This window comes from Stegodyphus dumicola, chromosome X1 (assembly GCF_044657685.1).
Source record: "Stegodyphus dumicola isolate Sdum_Otavi_A_Nest chromosome X1, ASM4465768v1".
NCBI lineage: Eukaryota > Metazoa > Arthropoda > Arachnida > Araneae > Eresidae > Stegodyphus > Stegodyphus dumicola.
The window spans coordinates 90,607,063-90,625,028 of NC_140780.1; the positions used below are offsets into that span (position 1 = coordinate 90,607,063).

General features: G+C 34.8%; 1 non-coding gene across 1 annotated transcript; it reads left to right on the top strand.

Moving 5' to 3' along the window:
* Positions 1-1,970: 1,970 nt before the first annotated feature.
* TRNAM-CAU (transfer RNA methionine (anticodon CAU)) lies at positions 1,971-2,043 on the top strand. The gene has a single exon. It is a non-coding gene; the product is annotated as a tRNA-Met (tRNA).
* Positions 2,044-17,966: the final 15,923 nt, after the last annotated feature.

A 17,966-nucleotide genomic window follows, 5' to 3' on the forward strand; every position in this document is an offset into this window, starting at 1 on the left:
CTACAAGATGTAACTTCGCAGGAGAAAAGAAATTGGACCTAAAACTCCATTATAACTTCTTACTTTTATGATCTCATATGGAGAAATTGTTTTTTCCAAAACTGAGTCGCACTTTAAATACGTCTATTTTAGTAGCATCTATTGCTAGCTGTAAACATTCATTCAGCAAATTATAATTTAATTTTTGCATATCTACGATCAATGATGGGACAAGATCGCCTAAGTGGCCTAGCATTTTTAAATGTGGAAAGAGAAAAATTTGAACTGTTCGACTTTGATAAAGGAACTGATAAATTTTTTCAACAAAGGCAAGAAAAATGTATGCATAGTAATTAATTGAATTAATGCATTATAACATTATATTATTATTAATAAATATATCTGCTTATGTATAATATATATTAACTTTTTGCATTATTTAAAAACTGTTTTTAAAACAATTACATGAATATGCAAAATAAATATCTTTTTAACTAATTTTAGATGAGCATATGCCTGATTTTTCCACTGGCACAAACCCATTTCCAATTCCAATCTTAGTCTTCATTTTTTTTTAACTAGATTTTTTTGTTTCAAATTTAAAGCCTAACCTGAGCTTGTTATCCCGAAAAACTGTATACCATTTGCAGAAGCGTAGTTAGGTAGTAACTATCATAATATATTATAGAGTAATTTAAGGCAGATACTGCATTTTATTATTATTTGTATTAAATTCTTATTACGATTACATTTTATATATTATATTGCTAGATACTGTTCGGGGAGGCGCCAAAAATGTATTGTGCCCCGGATGCCAGTTATGCTCGCTACGCCACTGCCAGAAACGGAACCCTGAGGTCATCCTTTCTCCAAATCAAATTTTTTTCGTTACAATAACCAAAGTAATTTCAGCAAAACGTAACTGCAAGAAGCTGTTATTTAAATAAAATATATTCTTAGGGACTTTGAGACACCTAAGCAAATAGACACCAGTCCACCATGCAATAGCAAATGCAACTCTAATATCCAAGAAAATAAGAACGCTGACATAATTCCTAAGCTTTCCCTGCTTTTCCTACGCTTATGTGCTGTTTGTGTTCCAAGTTCAGCAATACAGAGAAAGTAAAAGCAGTTTGAGTCAACGATATCATCTAGAAGAAGTTTATGATGCAGCTTGTGAGATTATATTTCTATTTCAAACGACTGCACATATACAACTTAATGCATTTGTCGGGAATGGCCATCAGTCATTAAGCCGTCTCATTACCGAGAGTTTTGCCCACAGTACACGACAGGGAAATAAATTTTGCCAGCATATTAAAATAAAAATCTGTTGAAAAATGATAGCTAAAAAAAGAAAAATACTATTAAAGTCTACCGCTAGATATGTGGCTAAAGAAGTACCTGCAGCAGAGGTAAATCAAAAAGCTCAAAATCCTTCTGCAATTAATTTAACACTTTCTAACTTAGGCATTTAGTTTAAAACGTTTACGATGATACTTATTGATGCGGAAATTTTCGAAATCAAAATAAAAATTACGTCATACCTGAAAATGTCGCGGGAAAAAAAAGAAAAGCCTGTAAAATCTTGCGTGGGTAGCAAGCAAATGAAAATTTCATGTACGCCGAATTACATATTTAAAAGAAACCTTACAAAAATTTAAGGAGCGGACTATTGTTCATGTGCCATTTTATTGCAGGATTCCACCCCTCCTCCAAATCTCTTGCACTACACCAGGAAAGGGAATATTAAAATTTCGCCATTTCGGAATTCGTAAATGGGCGCCCAAAACTGTAGCGCCGGCCCTATCTTACCAATGCATCCTAAAGTATGTGTTGTCCATTACGAAAGGAGAATTTTTGATCGGTCATGAAATATTTTTCGTGCGAAAAAGTACTTTTTTTGTTTCGTTCCTCTACTTACTTACTTGTAATAACAAATTAATATACAATTGTTAGTTGCTTATAAGGTATTTCTCCCGCCTTCTCATGCCTTCGTAGTGTAGTGGTCAGCACGCTGGGTGCATATTCCAGAGGTCCGTGGTTCGATTCCCGGCGAAGGCGTTGCTCATTTTTATAATTCCTGTTTTAAAAATGTCTCTATAGTGGCGCCCGAACTAAAAGGGTGGTTGATGATGATGATTCTCCACACCCAGGATTTGGCGATTGAGTCCCCTAAAAAACCCCATCTGCCCTTTAAAAGGAGGAGTATATAAGGTATTTCTCCCGCCTTCTTAGCATGCCTTCGTAGTATAGTGGTCAGCACGTTAGGTGCGTATTCCAGAGGTCCGTGGTTCGATTCCCGGCGAGGACGTTGCTCATTTTTCCTCACTCCTGCTTTAAGAATAACCTAATGTCTCTACATGCTAATAGTTGTATATGCTGTATGTATAATTACTTATTACATTATTCATTACACTAGTACATGCTTTTCTTCAAGAAATCTTCCTTTTTACCCTTTTTCCTTCAGAGAGAATATATACCTGTGAGCACAGGTGAGGCACTTGGCTCAGATGAACAATTGAAAAGGGGGGTCAAATTAGTTACGAGAATTCGGAAATTAATTTAAAAAAGAAAGAAATATGATTAACTTTCAGCTTTGGATTACATAAAAGTATCGAATAATTGGTTATAAATCATATAGCTGAAAATAAGAGAAGAATCAGTAATATTAATTTACTCTAAAAAATACTAAGGTTTCATGTATTAAAATTTCGCCATTTCGTTTATTTACGCTTGTTTACCCTATATTGAGAGGAATAAACTAAACTGACCTGGAAAGCACCGTGCTGCTGACATTAGAAATTCTTTACTACTTTCCTTTAATTGAACTAGAGATCTTAAACTTAGTCATAATAAGTTTTCCAGAGTTCATTAACTGAGTACGGATGGCGACGCGAAGTTTTATTGCAACAGATCTAACGCATAAACGCCATTGAAAATAGCATTGAAAATCCAAGCAAGTTTGGTTTCATTTACGGTTATTTCAGGAGCAATAGCGCATATTGATGGCCTGATTAAATGAATCGGCCGGCACATTAGTCTCATTTTTTGTCAAGACTGGAATGTAAGCGTATAATGTAGGACACGACTTCTTTTTTATACCTTTACTTTGTTCTGTTGTTTATAGTAAAACAAAAAAATGAATTGTTTAGTATCTAAGAAATAAAGAAAATTCAAAGTTTTGACTTCTTTCGAGGAAGACGGAGGACGAACATGTTGACTAGTATTAATTTAACTAATGATATAAAATATGATGTCTTAAAAAGTTCACTTTCCCTCCGTTGATAGTAATGTAAGCGATATATTTTAAAAACACGTTTCTCGCTTAAGAAAATGTTTTTTAAATGCAGTTTTCGTAAAGAATGAAATATGAATAAAGAAACAAATGGGTGCGATAGCGATGTTGATTTAAAGATTAAAAACACTGCGATTAAACATCTAAGCCATTTTCATCAGGTAGCAAGCTTGTTTATTGCTGCGAATAAAAATCAGCCTCAGACAGCTATCATATTCACGAAATTTAGCACATTGGAAGCCCCCCTGAGCTGATAAGGACTATAATAATAAAATATTATCTGACAGCCATTCTATTACCATGTTTCAATTAAAGTTAGCTGGCATATAATATATTAGCTGGCTTATTTGAGACAGATGTTCCGCACAAGCTTAAATAAGCCTTTGTTGCAATAAAAGTTCATTTGACTGATGAAGGATATGCGAATGGTAAAGTCTAGTTTGTTGATTAATCGATTAAAGTAAAACACGCGAGAACGTCTGCTTAAGGAGAATACTTTCGTAGAGTATTCAAGTCACACAGAAAAAAATCTGAAAACTATACTCAGCCAAACCCATTCGCTATGAACCGTACTAAAATAAGCTCCTAGAGTTAAACATTCAGACCACTTGTGAGTACAAAATTTAAAGGAGAAGAACAGGAGCATAGAATTATTAGTGTAATTTTAAGAAAGCCAAATGATTTCAGCATTAAAAACATGTTCAGTTTACGTCAGTGTTACGATATGCATTATTCAGTTAAGAGTTTATGGACTTCGTGCTTTATTAATTCAGTCGTAGTAAAAATTTATTGCAAAAGATTTATAACGAAACCACACCTTATTTTAAAGCATGGGGTTTTTCCGTTGTAGAGCTACACACACGGAACTATTTTTTACAGAGTGTACAATATGTGTTAGTCTTCTAGTTTTTAGAGTAAGACAAATATGTAATGAACATAAAGAACAAATGATGTTAAAGAATTGTATTTGCAAATAACCAAAGTAAAATCTAAATTCAGAATGAAGTATTCTGGAATTCTTTGCAGTGTTACTTTACTTTTTATTTATTAATTTTATTAGTGCTATAATTTAATTCTGTAAACCTCGTACACGAGAAATTAAAGCTACAGTTGACGAAGGAAAAAAATCGTTTATTGAAAGGTATGGCATCAAAAGATAAATTGTTGCAGTGAAAAAAAAGATAGCGTTATGAAGCAGATTAATTTTAAACTTTTACGCATGTTATCCACATGGAATTTAATAATAGAAGACACAGAACAAAGCTTTGCAATCAAAAACTGAAACTGTACAAAGCTGCAAACTAAATAGAACGTTACGTCTTTCTTTACAGCAGATGAGAAAATGATAGGCAGGTGACATTTCCGGAAATATTTTTTTAGAAGTATAACATGTTATTAGACTTTAAAAGCAACAATTAAGAACTTTAAAAGCAACAGTTTATATAACTTATTCCTTAAATATTGGAATGATATCACTCGGGAGTCATGGGGAACTCAATTTTTTTAAAATTTTGCCACAAAAATAAAAAAATATAAGTACCATCATCTACGAGATATGTAATAAAGGGGCGCCATTTTACGTTAATTTTGAATGCTCATTTAAATCTTTTGTACAAACATTGTACCACAAAATAATGCAAAGTATCATTAGGGGTACATATACCATAGTTTATGAAATCCTGTTATAAATCATTCAAAAATTCAGTCCAGCACTCGAAATGTTAGAAGTAATGCAGAAATTCAGTTAGAAAAATTGTTTTAAAAACCATGCTATATCAATAATTCCAGGCTCTAAAAGCAGTTATAAATTTAGATCTTTTAAAAATAATACATTAATATAGTTTAGTTCAATCGTATCTGAATTTGAAAGCAGCATTAAAACTATTTTTAACATTGCCAGCTAGTGGCTAAAGAAGCTGCAACAAACTGAAAACAAAAATTTATGTAAGATCTTCATTTGGTGAAGGAAAACTTTTAAACATAACAGTTCTGTCTACAGAACATGGGTTAAATGATCAAGTTGATTTTGAAAAACTACCGATGGTTTTGCTTCGTTAAAAGCAAGAAAATGTGTGTGTGTGTGTGTATTTAATTATGGCAAAGCACACTAGGGCTATCTGCCTAAGGGGAGGGATGCCTTCCGTGGAGGACTTTCTAAGGGAAACTGGCTCGTATACACGTTACACATGGGGAAAACCACGAAAACGCCCATGCAGCCAGCCCGTTCGCGGGATTCGAACCTCGGACCGAACTACCAGTGTTCAGCGTCTTTACCGCTCGGCCGCTGGTGGGCTAAAAGCAAGAAAAAAAAATAGATCATTAAAAGTGCTTGAAAAATTAGCGTAATACATTTTACATTAGCTGAATTACCCTTTATATTATTTAAGTGTTGTATACCTTTTATCGGAAAAGAAAGTTTTTAACGCTCTTTATTTCCAAACTGTAATTTATTATACGTATTATTTTCTGGTTGTAGAAATCCATGATTAAATATTATTGTAAGAGTTATTCTATTATGATTTGAAATGGTTATTTTTAAGCCAGGGAGTATAGATTTTGTTTCACACAAAAATTATACAAACAGACATAAGCAGACAAAGTCAATGTGGAGGGCAGCGGATATACCTAAAATCAAAGATTACAAAGTAAGACATCGATTGTCCCCCCCCCGGTGATGACCAAGGGGAGCTAAAGCGGCGCCAAAGTCCCAAGGCCTATGTTATCAGACCATACAACGTTCCCACAACCAAGGGGCAGAAGTACCATATGATCCTGCCGAGCCTGAACCAACCACCAAATAAACGACGGCTTTAATCACTGTGAAGACTTAATTTTACCTCAGAAGTAGAGTCTGTCTAGGTACTGGTCCTAGCCAGAACGCCGGGAGTTCCCCCCCCCAGTCGACAACCGGGGAGGGGAACACAGTTGATACAGAATCTTTTCTTTTTTTTTTAATTTTTATGAAAATTAAATTTTTTAATTTTTCTAGGCGTTAAGTTGTAATCTGACGACTTTAGGCGCAATTGTCTTGCTTAACTGGATCTGTGCAAATAATTCGTACGGGAATTCTTCAATATTATTGATGTACAGGCCCTCATCCAGTCTGTCTTATGCTTTGTGATAATCCCACTTTACTTTATTTTATTTATTTATTTATTTTTTTTTCGAGGTTCTTTGAGCAAATTTCACAAGGTTTCGTTGCATAGGTAAAGGCGGAAAAAGGAATTTTACTACAAAAATAATATATATGATGATTGCCTCAGAATGACCGTTGTGTTCCCAATCAATCAAATTCTTCAATAAAAGAAATACGGAATAAAATGAAAGACTCGATATTTGAGCTAATAGCAGTACTGCCAATATATGCTGAAAAAAATAATAACATACCAGAATTAATACAGAGAAGGTTTGAAAGAAAGAAATAACCTGATTCACATCCAGAAATAACAACCAAATATCCAGAATGGGTTAGGTTAGGTCATTTAATTACGGCAAAGCCTCGAGGGCTATCTGCCTAAGGGGAGGGATGCCTTCATGGAGGACTTTCTAAGGGAAACTGGCTCGTATACACGTTACACATGGGGAAAACCACGAAAACACCCACGCAGCCAGCCCGATCCAGAATGGGTATTTGATTGTTATAAATTGTTCTTAGGCACTGAAAAACAAAAGGCTTTAAAACATTTTTCTTTATTCCACTCCTTTTCGGAGTATAATAAAAATAATTGTCGCATTTATGAAATTGTAACCCTACAGTTCATTTTTAAATTTTTCCTGCGCCACTTAAGTCTACGATTTTTGAACCGGAATGCTTGATTAAGCTAGTTTAATAAGAAGTGTGTGTGTGTGTGTGATTATGGCAAAGCCTCGAGGGCTATCTGCCTAAGGGGAGGGATGCCTTCGTGGAGGACTTTCTAAGGGAAACTGGCTCGTATACACGTTACACATGGGGAAAACCACGAAAACGCCCATGCAGCCAGCCCGTTCGCGGGATTCGAACCTCGGACCGAACTACCAGTGTTCAGCGACTTTACCGCTCGGCCGCTGGTGGGCTAGTTTAATAAGAAAGGCAACACGTTTAGTCTGTTATTAAAATTTATTTATATAAGTTTTATGAAATTAGACTATCTGGACTGATTAAAATAATCGTGAATCTTTTATGTAATTTTGCTTTTTATTATTTTAGATGGCCACGAATGCGTTAAGTAGAGGATATGTTAAATCGCTGTGACTTGATACAAAATTATTTCACTGGCATAACAGAACAACCCTGCTCCTTACGTTATTATTACTATTACATGTATTGTTATCCCGTGCATTCTGGTCTGATGGTTTTTTGTTATTATTAAAGTAGCTGCAACATATTGTCAGTTCAGCTACAAACACTGTATTCTGTGTCTTTTAAAACAGAGCGGAAATCAGTAATTGTCCTTTTAATTTTGTGTCAACAACTGATATTGAACAAATGTATGTAACTCTTCCTGAGCTTATGATCCGAATAATTAATATTAAATCGGAAGTTCCATTGTATGATTATATACGGCCAAAGATTTAAATATTATTTTAAACTCATATGTGGCATTTTATAACAAACTGTGAGGCTAAAATTAATTAACCTCTGAGAGGAAAGTGTTACGTTAATTACGATTTTATTCAAATTTATTATTTTCATGTAAATAGCATGGAATAATTTTTTTTAATTAAAATTAATTTGAATTTTGTAGTCCATAGGCCGAAATTCACAGAAAAGACTTTCAGCCATTATTATAAAGACACTGAAGCACCTTCGTTCCTTTCATCCTTCGCATTATATGTGCTTAAGCTTCGTTATGAGCCCGTATTTTTTTAAGACATGATTTACTTCATAAAAAAAAAAAGATATTGTTGTGTGCGTACGGCTTCGTAATAGATTGAATGAACGAGTCCAATAATAGGTTAATAGAATATATTTTTATCAAAAGAAATATATCAGAACTCTGGAATTTTCCTCAGAGATAATCGTTCAAGTGTTCAGAATATCACGCAGTAATAATCAGTAGTTTACACTTTAAACTACTAAAAACGTTAAGCAAAACGCAGTGCACATCGCGTTTAAAGAGCAAGCTAATCCGATCTCACGCTGAATTCGCAAAAATAACAAGAGCAGCTAACTAAAGAACTGACTTGAGATGTTCTCTCTCTGGCCTAAACAGTGTTTAACCGGCTGCGCGAGATCTTTCTACTAATTTCTGCTTCTCGAGATTTCTAGAAAGCAAAAAGGTAAACTTTTAACCAATGTTTAAATACACGTGCTCGTGTATTTTTACTTTTCCGGCATAGCTTTATCTTAAAATTTGTCTCGCGCTGCATTGCACGAGGAAAATACAACAGTTTTAATTATAATTTTACTAAAATCAGCTATCTAAATACAAAATTCGTAACAGAATATACTTCCAGCCATTATTATGAAGACACTGAAGCGCCTTCTTTCCTTTCATCTTTCGCATTATGCGTGCTTAAGTTTCTTTATCAAACCCTATTTTTTTAAGACATGATTTGCTTCATAAAAAAAGGATACTATAGAAAGGAACGCACGTGTAAAATCTAGACTAATTTTTCATAGACACACTACAACACAAATAGTTTCTTAATATATATTTATGGGCATTTAACTGCATATACTCTGCGGTTATCATTAGATATTTATCGTATAATTGTTAGATACGTTTTTAATCCAAGCCGCTAAACGATTTTTTACTTTCAGTATCTCTAGCCCCCTAATGACCGATTTCTGTCCCTTTTCTAGCGAGATTTTTTCTTACGTACATCAAAACTTACAGTTTCTTATTTAGTTCTTGAGTATTTTAGAATTATTTCACTGTTGAAGCATATATTGCTGATTACTTTTATGACTGTTTAAAGCATCTTGAGTGTGCGCTTTGTGTTCGTTGCTACCGTAAGTATACCTTATTCATATTCCCTCTGCCCACCAGCGGCCGAGCGGTAAAATCGCTGAACACTGGTAGTTCGGTCCGAGGTTCCAATCCCGTGAACGGGCTGGCTGCATGGGTGTTTTCGGGGTTTTCCCCATGTGTAACGTGTATACGAGCCAGTTTCCCTTAGAAAGTCCTCCACGAAGGCATCCCTCCCCTTAGGCAGATAGCCCTAGTGTGCTTTGCCGTAATTAAATACACCACACACCATATTCCCTCAAATTGATTGGTGGAAATAGGTGTTAATGATTTTTCATCTAACCATTTTAAAAGCAATTTTAATAGCAACCGAGTTTCTCTGATATGCGACTGTTCTAATGTTCTGTCTTAGGGTTAGAATACTTAACTTTCGTACGCTGAGACTGTGATTTTAGATGAATATCACGTTTCCTAAATGCAGTTGCTGCGAGATATTTTTTTCCTCACCCACTTTTTGAAAACGAGTTTTTGTTTCAAATTGTTGTGAAAAAAGGTCTTGTTGATAGAATTCGGTGTAATGTAAATCATTAATATTTATATGTTACTTTCATTAAGAAAAAAGAAACTTATAATTGGTAATTGAAAGTATAATCACATGAAAGTGAAATAAACGAATAAATGCAAATTCAGCGGTTTCTCGATTTACGAATTCTTATGAACCGAATAAAACAGGGAGTAAGAAGGGAAGTTTGCAAGTGATAATTGCATTAAAAAAAAACTTTTTGGGACCTATGAGAGAGTTTTTACAGATATTTGTATTTATAAATTAGAGGGTCGTGACAATGCGAGTTCAGTCTTATCTGGAAATGAACTTCGGGAAGCATGTAAACTGCGATATAGGTATATGCTTTAATAACAGACTTGCGCCATGAATACTAGACAAATCATAAAAATTAAAGCATGTATAAGCAACTTTAGGTTTTATTTATATTGAAAGATTTAGAAGTAAACACAAAATTTCTCAATTTACTTTATTTAACGCATCAAGGTATTTGTTTTCTAGGCGTAGAAAGCAGCAGAATATACCTCAGGACTCTTTACGAACTGCAAATAAAAGCCCTACTTTCAATAATTCTACCCATTTGACTCATTAATCTAGTAGCAATTAATAAGACATATTTCATTTTGATAGTTTGTAGAAAAAATACATTCCCACATAAAACTTTTTTTTGTTAGAATATTTGTTATAAATCCGTAAATTAAAAATAAATTTCCATATGAAAAAATATTGCATTTTGCTAGGTATATTAAAATGTTTTGGCAGTTTGATAACTTTACTTTTCTGTGAGATAAAATATTTAGTTTTTTATATAATTTTCATTTTTATATATTTTAGTCTTCATCTGCAAAGAAAATAAGACAACAATACTTTAAATTAATAAACATATTAAATCACTATGTTGCTAAAATGCTGATAATATTAAATAATTATGCGCATTTAATTTTTCTACATTCAAACTCTAATTGCATTTCTACCCACATAGGCGCCTATGCACTTTCTTAAGGACCTATTAAGTTTTACCCCATTACTATTTTTACGCTGGTTTAATCATTTCTTGCGTACGCTAGTGTTGATTCTACCTCTTGGCCAACACTACGTGTCGATCCTGTGAACGTAAGCAAATATGTGCAGCTGAATTTAGATAGATTTGATTAAATTATTTTTTAAAAGGTAAAACAAACTAAGTTATGTACATTCTGGTATGTGTGAATGTTGACAATACGGCAACGATACAGAAATTTTAAACTTCCTTTCAAAATGCTTGCAGTGCTTGATCTTCGAAAGTGTTAACTAGAAAGTAAGTAGCGCCATCTATGTGAAAGAGAGTTACTGGCTTTCGGTGGAAAAGGTCGACCGGTTAGTTACGATATGTTTAAAATTCAACAATTTTGCTCGAATTAAGGTAGTGTTTGTTATTCATTCTAGAAATGTTGTGTAATGAATAAGCCAAAAGCGCTTACTTCGTGGTAGATCGAGCTGGTACGGATTCTAAGCCGCTTTTTCTGTAGTAATAGGTATGACATTAATATATCGCCGTCAGTGATGAATTATAGTACCCGCGATGGATCCTAAAATTAGGTGTACATATGTTTATATTTTTAAAAACTGGAAAGACTACTAAAACTGCTTAAAAATGGGGCAAGAAAAGGGCGTAGCCTTATCTGAATTTATGTGGGGGGGGATTTGTTGAAACACAATTTTTCTCAAACAGGCTCATTTTTTTACAATTTTAATTACTTGAATCTGTATCAGTAGAAACAAAATTCCCACGTTAGTGAGAAATGAAAAAATAAGTAAATAAAAAAATGAATTTATTTAAATTAAATGATACTGAAAAACATCTAATTTAAATAATTAAATTAGTTTCATATTTTTGACGCATTGTGACACAGAATTTTTATCTTCCGTAGCTTTCGTATTAATACTCTAATATTTCCGACTCAGGTGATAAGTATTGCACATGTAAACACATTTTATGGTTTAATTAAAATTTAGGGTTTCTTAACTCTTAAACGCTTTAAGAATATGTGAAAAAATGAGAAACATTTAATTAAAATGACTGACAAAAATTCGAAGTAAATTTGATTTTATTCTAAAGCAATAAAGGCACTCTTCTATTGTCGAGACCGAGTTCAGAAATGCATGTATGTATGCACGTGTGTATGTATGTATGTATGGTACTATTTGTGTATACACACATACCTACGTACATACATGCATACATGAACACATCCATTCATCCATACTTACATGCATACATACATTTTTAAATCCAGTCCCAGGTAACGGAAGCGTTCTGCAATAAATTTTAAATTCATTGCGTCTTCTATTAATCTGTTATTTCAGAACCTATAAAACCTCTTTTTTCTCTTTAAATATATGCCAGAAAATTATGTCAAGGATCACAGACATGAATTCTCTTTTTGAAATAAATGAATGATGAATTGAAAATTATGTTATTAAATTATGTATTTCTTTTACTTTACCACTTTTATTACTTAAACCTAAATAACCATTTGTAAAACATAAATTAAATAACATTTTTGTCAGTTTTAATTTAAGAAATATTTACCTTTTTTATTTAGTTGTTTAATGAACGACATAAATGTACATAATTTTTTAATAACCAGCTTCTACTGAGTTTTAGTTATTTAAGATTGGAATATTTTTCTTTCTGGCGTAAAGTTTTCACATTCAGTCTCTAACACAGATTCTTAAGTTTTCTAATCGGAAGCATTAAAATTCAAAGGGAAATTTCATATGCATTACTAGAAAGAATTAAATTAGTGCAATGGTTTTTAGTGGTGTTTCATTTTCGTGCGTTTCCAAAGACATAAAGCCTTTCAGTGTCTGTCCACTGAGGTAAAGTCACTGAACACTCGACGCCAGGGTTTAAATTCCAGAGAACGGACTGGGTATATGGAAGTTGTCGTGGTTTTTTTCAACGTGGATATGACCTAACTTCCCTTAAAAAGTCCGCTATAAAAGCATGCCTTCCCATAGGTACATAGCACTCGAGTTGTTTTGCCTTAATCAAATAACAAGCCAAAGTTTTAAAGTGCTTCGAATTTATTACAGTAAGCAAGATCAAGCTGAACTTAATGCATGCACTGGAAAATTTTGCGCTACAGAGTTACAAGTCTCCACCGCGTCTAAATTAATCACGTTTACTAAAATAACCACTGTCTAGGAAGCTTTCGTTTTCTGGCTTCGTCACATACGTTATCTTAAAACGTAATCAGTGCAGTATGATGATTCTATGAACAAGAGCTAAAAGGTATAAAGAAATTTCTCCCTCCTTTTGAGGTGCCTTGGTGGCGTAATTGGAAGCATACTCGACGCGTATTTGAGAGGTCCACGGTTCGAGTCCCAGCGAGGGCAATGCACATTTTACGAGTCTCCAGCTTTAAAAAAAAAAGAAAGGAAAAAAAAGAAAAGAAAGGGGTAAAAACACTTAATGACTCTATAGGAAGATGAGCTGAAATTTTAAGGTGCGTAGTAGAAATGATTCATTCAAACATAGAAGATTTATAGGGCTATATGAGATCAGTTTAAGAATGTTAAAAATATTAAGAGTTGGTAAATGAACGTCATGTAAAAGTATAAGACATATTACAGAAAGCAGTATGACTTCATATAAGCATTATAAAATTCTGAAAGGAATTGGTGACTAAATTATGGCCTCTGCTCTTTGCCTTTCGAGAATTCTGTGAATATGGAGCGATTATGTCTAACAGAAATACTGTATTGAACAAAAACGCTGCTCGGATTAAGAGTCCGGATGAATTATTTCAAATAGAAAGAAGCCTTTCTCGTAATCTCATTAACCCAAACCAGAACCATCACTGTTACACAACTTCAGATTTATTATTTTAAGTTTATTTTACATGTTATTGCTTGCAAGTGTGCATTTTTTTTACACCGAAAGCATGGAAAATCGTTTGTTCTTTTCCTTTAAAGAGCAGTCATAATGGAGTTGTTATTATTTGAATATCATTTGTGTCATCAGACATCAAATAAATAGTTTATTACCTTCATATCTGGAATAGCAAGGCTGATGTTCCTCATGAAAAGTAGTAGAAGTTCGTGTAAAATTTTCTACGAGAGTGATTCTTTCAGATTTTTATGAATAATTATCCCTATCTTCATAGAGTTTAGAGAAAGAAGAGTTAACACTATATAAAAAATGCAAAGATTTTATTTTGATTGCTAAATGAAATCAAAACAACTTTTTTAACAGAAGAGTATTCTGGAGTATCGTATACGAAAACTATTTCTCTTATTAATTAGAAACTGCGTCAAGTGCCTTACAGAATATTCAGTGAATGATTGGCCAGCAGAATCCTTAGAAAGTTTTTGGTCTTGCTTATGTAGGGATTTCAAGGGTGATGTACTACATTGCAAGGGGGAGATCATTTCCTTGGCCATTTGGTTGTTTCTATCTGAACTAACTACAGAGTGATTCTAATCCTTTATTATACTTTTTATTATATTTTATATTAAACATAGTTCGTCTCGACAAAGCTCTTAACTGGTAGGTTTGTCTGTATTTTCTTGTTTAATTTATAAATAGTTGGGAAATTTCTTTCCATATATTTGCTACTCATTTAACATGCATATGCCAGTTTATTCTTGCATTGCAATTTCTTTCAAAACGTTGAGTTTTCAAACTTCTCAAAATAATGAGCATCTTACATCTTCTATATGTCATGAGCTTTGATAAAACGAGAAAAGCATAAAAGCTGAAATAAATGAAAAAGCAATGGCCAAACATAGTGCACAAATCGAAAAATACAATAAATGATTACATTGTCGATTCCTTCACTGTTTATAACAGCGCATAAGACACTGAATTATTGTCGCGGTGTAATCTTGGAAGTCGACCTTCTCTCTGTTCCTGAAGAAGAGTTCGTTTACGAGTTAGCTGACCAAAAGGTTTGTGCTGCAAAGCGGATCAAGATGCGTAAGGAAGGTCAGTTGATTGACACAAAACACGTCATCCTGACCTTCAAGTCACCTGATCTGCCGAAGAATATCAAGGCTGGATATCTTAATTGCCCCATTAGACCTTATATTCCAAACCCTATGCGATGCTTCCAGTGCCAGCGTTTCGGTCATTCCAAGATGTCCTGTCGTGGGAACCTGACGTACGCTCGATGTTCGTTGAATGGCCGCAATAGTGATAATTGCACCGCTGTGGAACTGTGTATAAATTGCGAGGGTGACCATCCAGCATTTTCCCGTTCATGTCCAAAATGGAAAACAGAAAAGGAAGTACAGACGGCAAAAGTCACCAGGAACATCTCGTATACTGAAACCAGAAGACTAGTTCAAAGCACACAGCTTCAATCAAATAAATCATATGCCAGTGCCGTTAAATCAACTCGTACTATTGGCACTCAAACTTCAATAGGTACACAGACTCCACCAAATGAAACCTAGCAGCCTGCAAACAAGAAAAAGGAAAATCCAACACACGTCATACAAAATAAAGAAATAGTTATTCCAAGCAATCCAAAAATTGTCCCTCCAAAAACAGTTAAACAAAAATAGAAGCCCTAGCAATAGCTCTCTAGATGGAACTATTTCTGAATCTGTGGATTCAGATAGTATGGAAGTAGAGGAGAGACTTGAAGTTCCCAAACATCTGCTTCCGTGAAAAACTAAAAAGCAACACAAAAAGAACAAACATAAATCATAATGGCCACCCTCGTTTCATGGAACTGTCATTTCCACAGAAAATTTCCTTGACATCAAAGCTTGTCATCCTGTGTGCTTTGGCAATACAGGAGACAAATCTGAAACCACATCAACATGCAAAACTTCAGAGGTTTTTCTTCCGTCAGGAAGGATAACCTTGCAGGTGAGCGTGCCAGTGGAGATGTAGGTCTCCTCATCTCACTGGACTATCCATTAAGTTCCTTTCCTTTGACGACATCCCTCCAAGTTGTCGCTGTACGAGTAAATTTTCATATTGTAGTTTCAGTTTGTATCTCTTTATTTGCCTCCAAATGAGCATATTGATCAGCGGGATTTAAATGACCTTGTGGCGCAGCTGTCTGAGCCTTTTATCATAATGGGAGATTTTAACGGCCATAGGACGGCCATGTGAGGAAGCAAAGACACCAATTCACGAGGAAGACAAATTGAGCAGATAATTAAAGATCATTGCCTTTGTCTCCTGAATAATGGGCAGGACGCATACTTCCATGAACCTACAAGGACATTCCACGGTCTTGATCTAGCCGTCTGTTCACCATCTTCATTGCTATTTTGCAATTTTAGTGTTGGAAATGATTTTTACAACAGCGATCATTATTCCATTCTTATATCTCATGCATGAAAAGGAGCAAACCCCATGTCAAGACTTCCTCGGTTTATACTCAATAGGGCAGACTGGGAGCTCTTCCCTTCCTCTGCAGAGCTCACAGAGAAAATGGTAGAAGATGTGCTTATCGATGATGCAGTGGAAGCAGTTACAACTGCTATTACTCAGGCAGGTATACTCTCCATCCCTAGAACATCACGGAAAATACCAAAGTATTCGAAACCATAGTGGAATCGTGACTGTCATGAAGCACTGAAAAAACAGAAAAATGCATGGGGAATGTTTCGTAGATACCCTACTTTGCGAAACCTTATAGCACTTAAAAGAGCCAAAGCAAGTGCATGAAAAATTATGAAGGCAGAGGGATTCCTGGATTTCGTATGTGTCATCAATAACATCCTCTACTTCTAGTAAGTGGGTTTGGGAAAGAGTTAGAAAAGCACGCGGAATATATAAAGACTCCCCCTCACTTTCCTTTTTTGGAAAAAGATGGCAGAGTCATTAGCTCCATAGAAGAAATTAGGAATACTATTGACGAGACATTTGCTGGCGTTTCTTCCAGCAGAAACTATTCACCTGCATTTCTCTCTATCAAGCAGCGCTCTGAAAGGAATCCCTTCGCATTCAACTCTTCCAAATCTGAGCCTTACAATAGAGTATTTACTATGCTGGACTTAAAGAGAGCTTTGTTGCAGACACATAGGTCTTCTCCGGGTTTTGATGGCATAAATTATGAAATGCTAAAGCATCTGTCCTATAAGTCACTGAATGCCCTTCTCACTCTTTACAATAGAGTGTGGAAGGAGCATACTTTTCCCAGTGCATGGAGGAGAGCTTCCAAATCTGAGCCTTATAATAGAGACTTTTAAGGAGAGCTTTGTTGCAGACACATACATCTCCGGGTCTTGATGGCGTGAATTACGAAATGCTGAAGCACTGACTGCTCTTCTCACTCTACAATAGAATGTGGAAGGAGTGTACTTTTCCCAGTGCATGGAGGACAGCTGTTGTCATTCCTATTGCTAAGCCAGGGAAAGATCCAAGGAATCCTTCCAACTATCGGCCAATTGACCTTTCGAGTTGCGTATGCAAGCTGTTTGAAAAAATGGTAAACAGCCGCCTAGTCTACTTCTTGGAAAAGAATAGTATTATATCACCTTATCAAAGCGGTTTCCGAAAGCAGAGAACAATCGTAGATGACATGCTCCTTTTAGAGACATCCATTCGAAAATCTTTTGTAAGAAGAAGTCACCTTGTCTCAGTATTCTTTGACATTGAGAAAGCTTATGATAAGGCATGGAGATACGGTATACTTCGAGATCTTTACGACTGTGGCTTGCGCGGCAACCTACCAATTTTCATTCAGAATTTCTGGAACCCTAGAACTTTTCAAATAAGGATTGGCTCTGTTTTGTCGGATGTTTTTGAACAGGAAGAGGGTGTGCCTCGAGGCTGTGTGCTTAGTGTAAAACTTAAAAATAAAATCTGTATTAAAAGAGCTTCCTCCCACCATCTTGGGATCTCTATATGTTGATGATCTACAGATTAGCTGTCGAGAGGCAGACATGAGATACGTAGAGAGGCAATTGCAGATGACTATGAATAATATGCAAGAATGGTCAGACAAATATAGATTTACATTTTTGAAACAGAAAACTTTGTGCGTGCACTTTTGTAGGAAGGGAGGTCTCTATCCTGAGTTATATCTGAATGGTACAATTATTCCAGTTGCGTCTGAAGTAAAATTTTTAGGAGGTTCGACCGAAAATTGACTTTCCTTTCTCATGTTTTAAACCTGAGAAAAAAAAATGTTTAAAAACACTAAATATTTTAAAAGTCTTGGCGAACATCTCCTGGGGTGCAGAGCGTTGCTCTATGCTTCGCATTTACACTTGTCCGCTCTACACT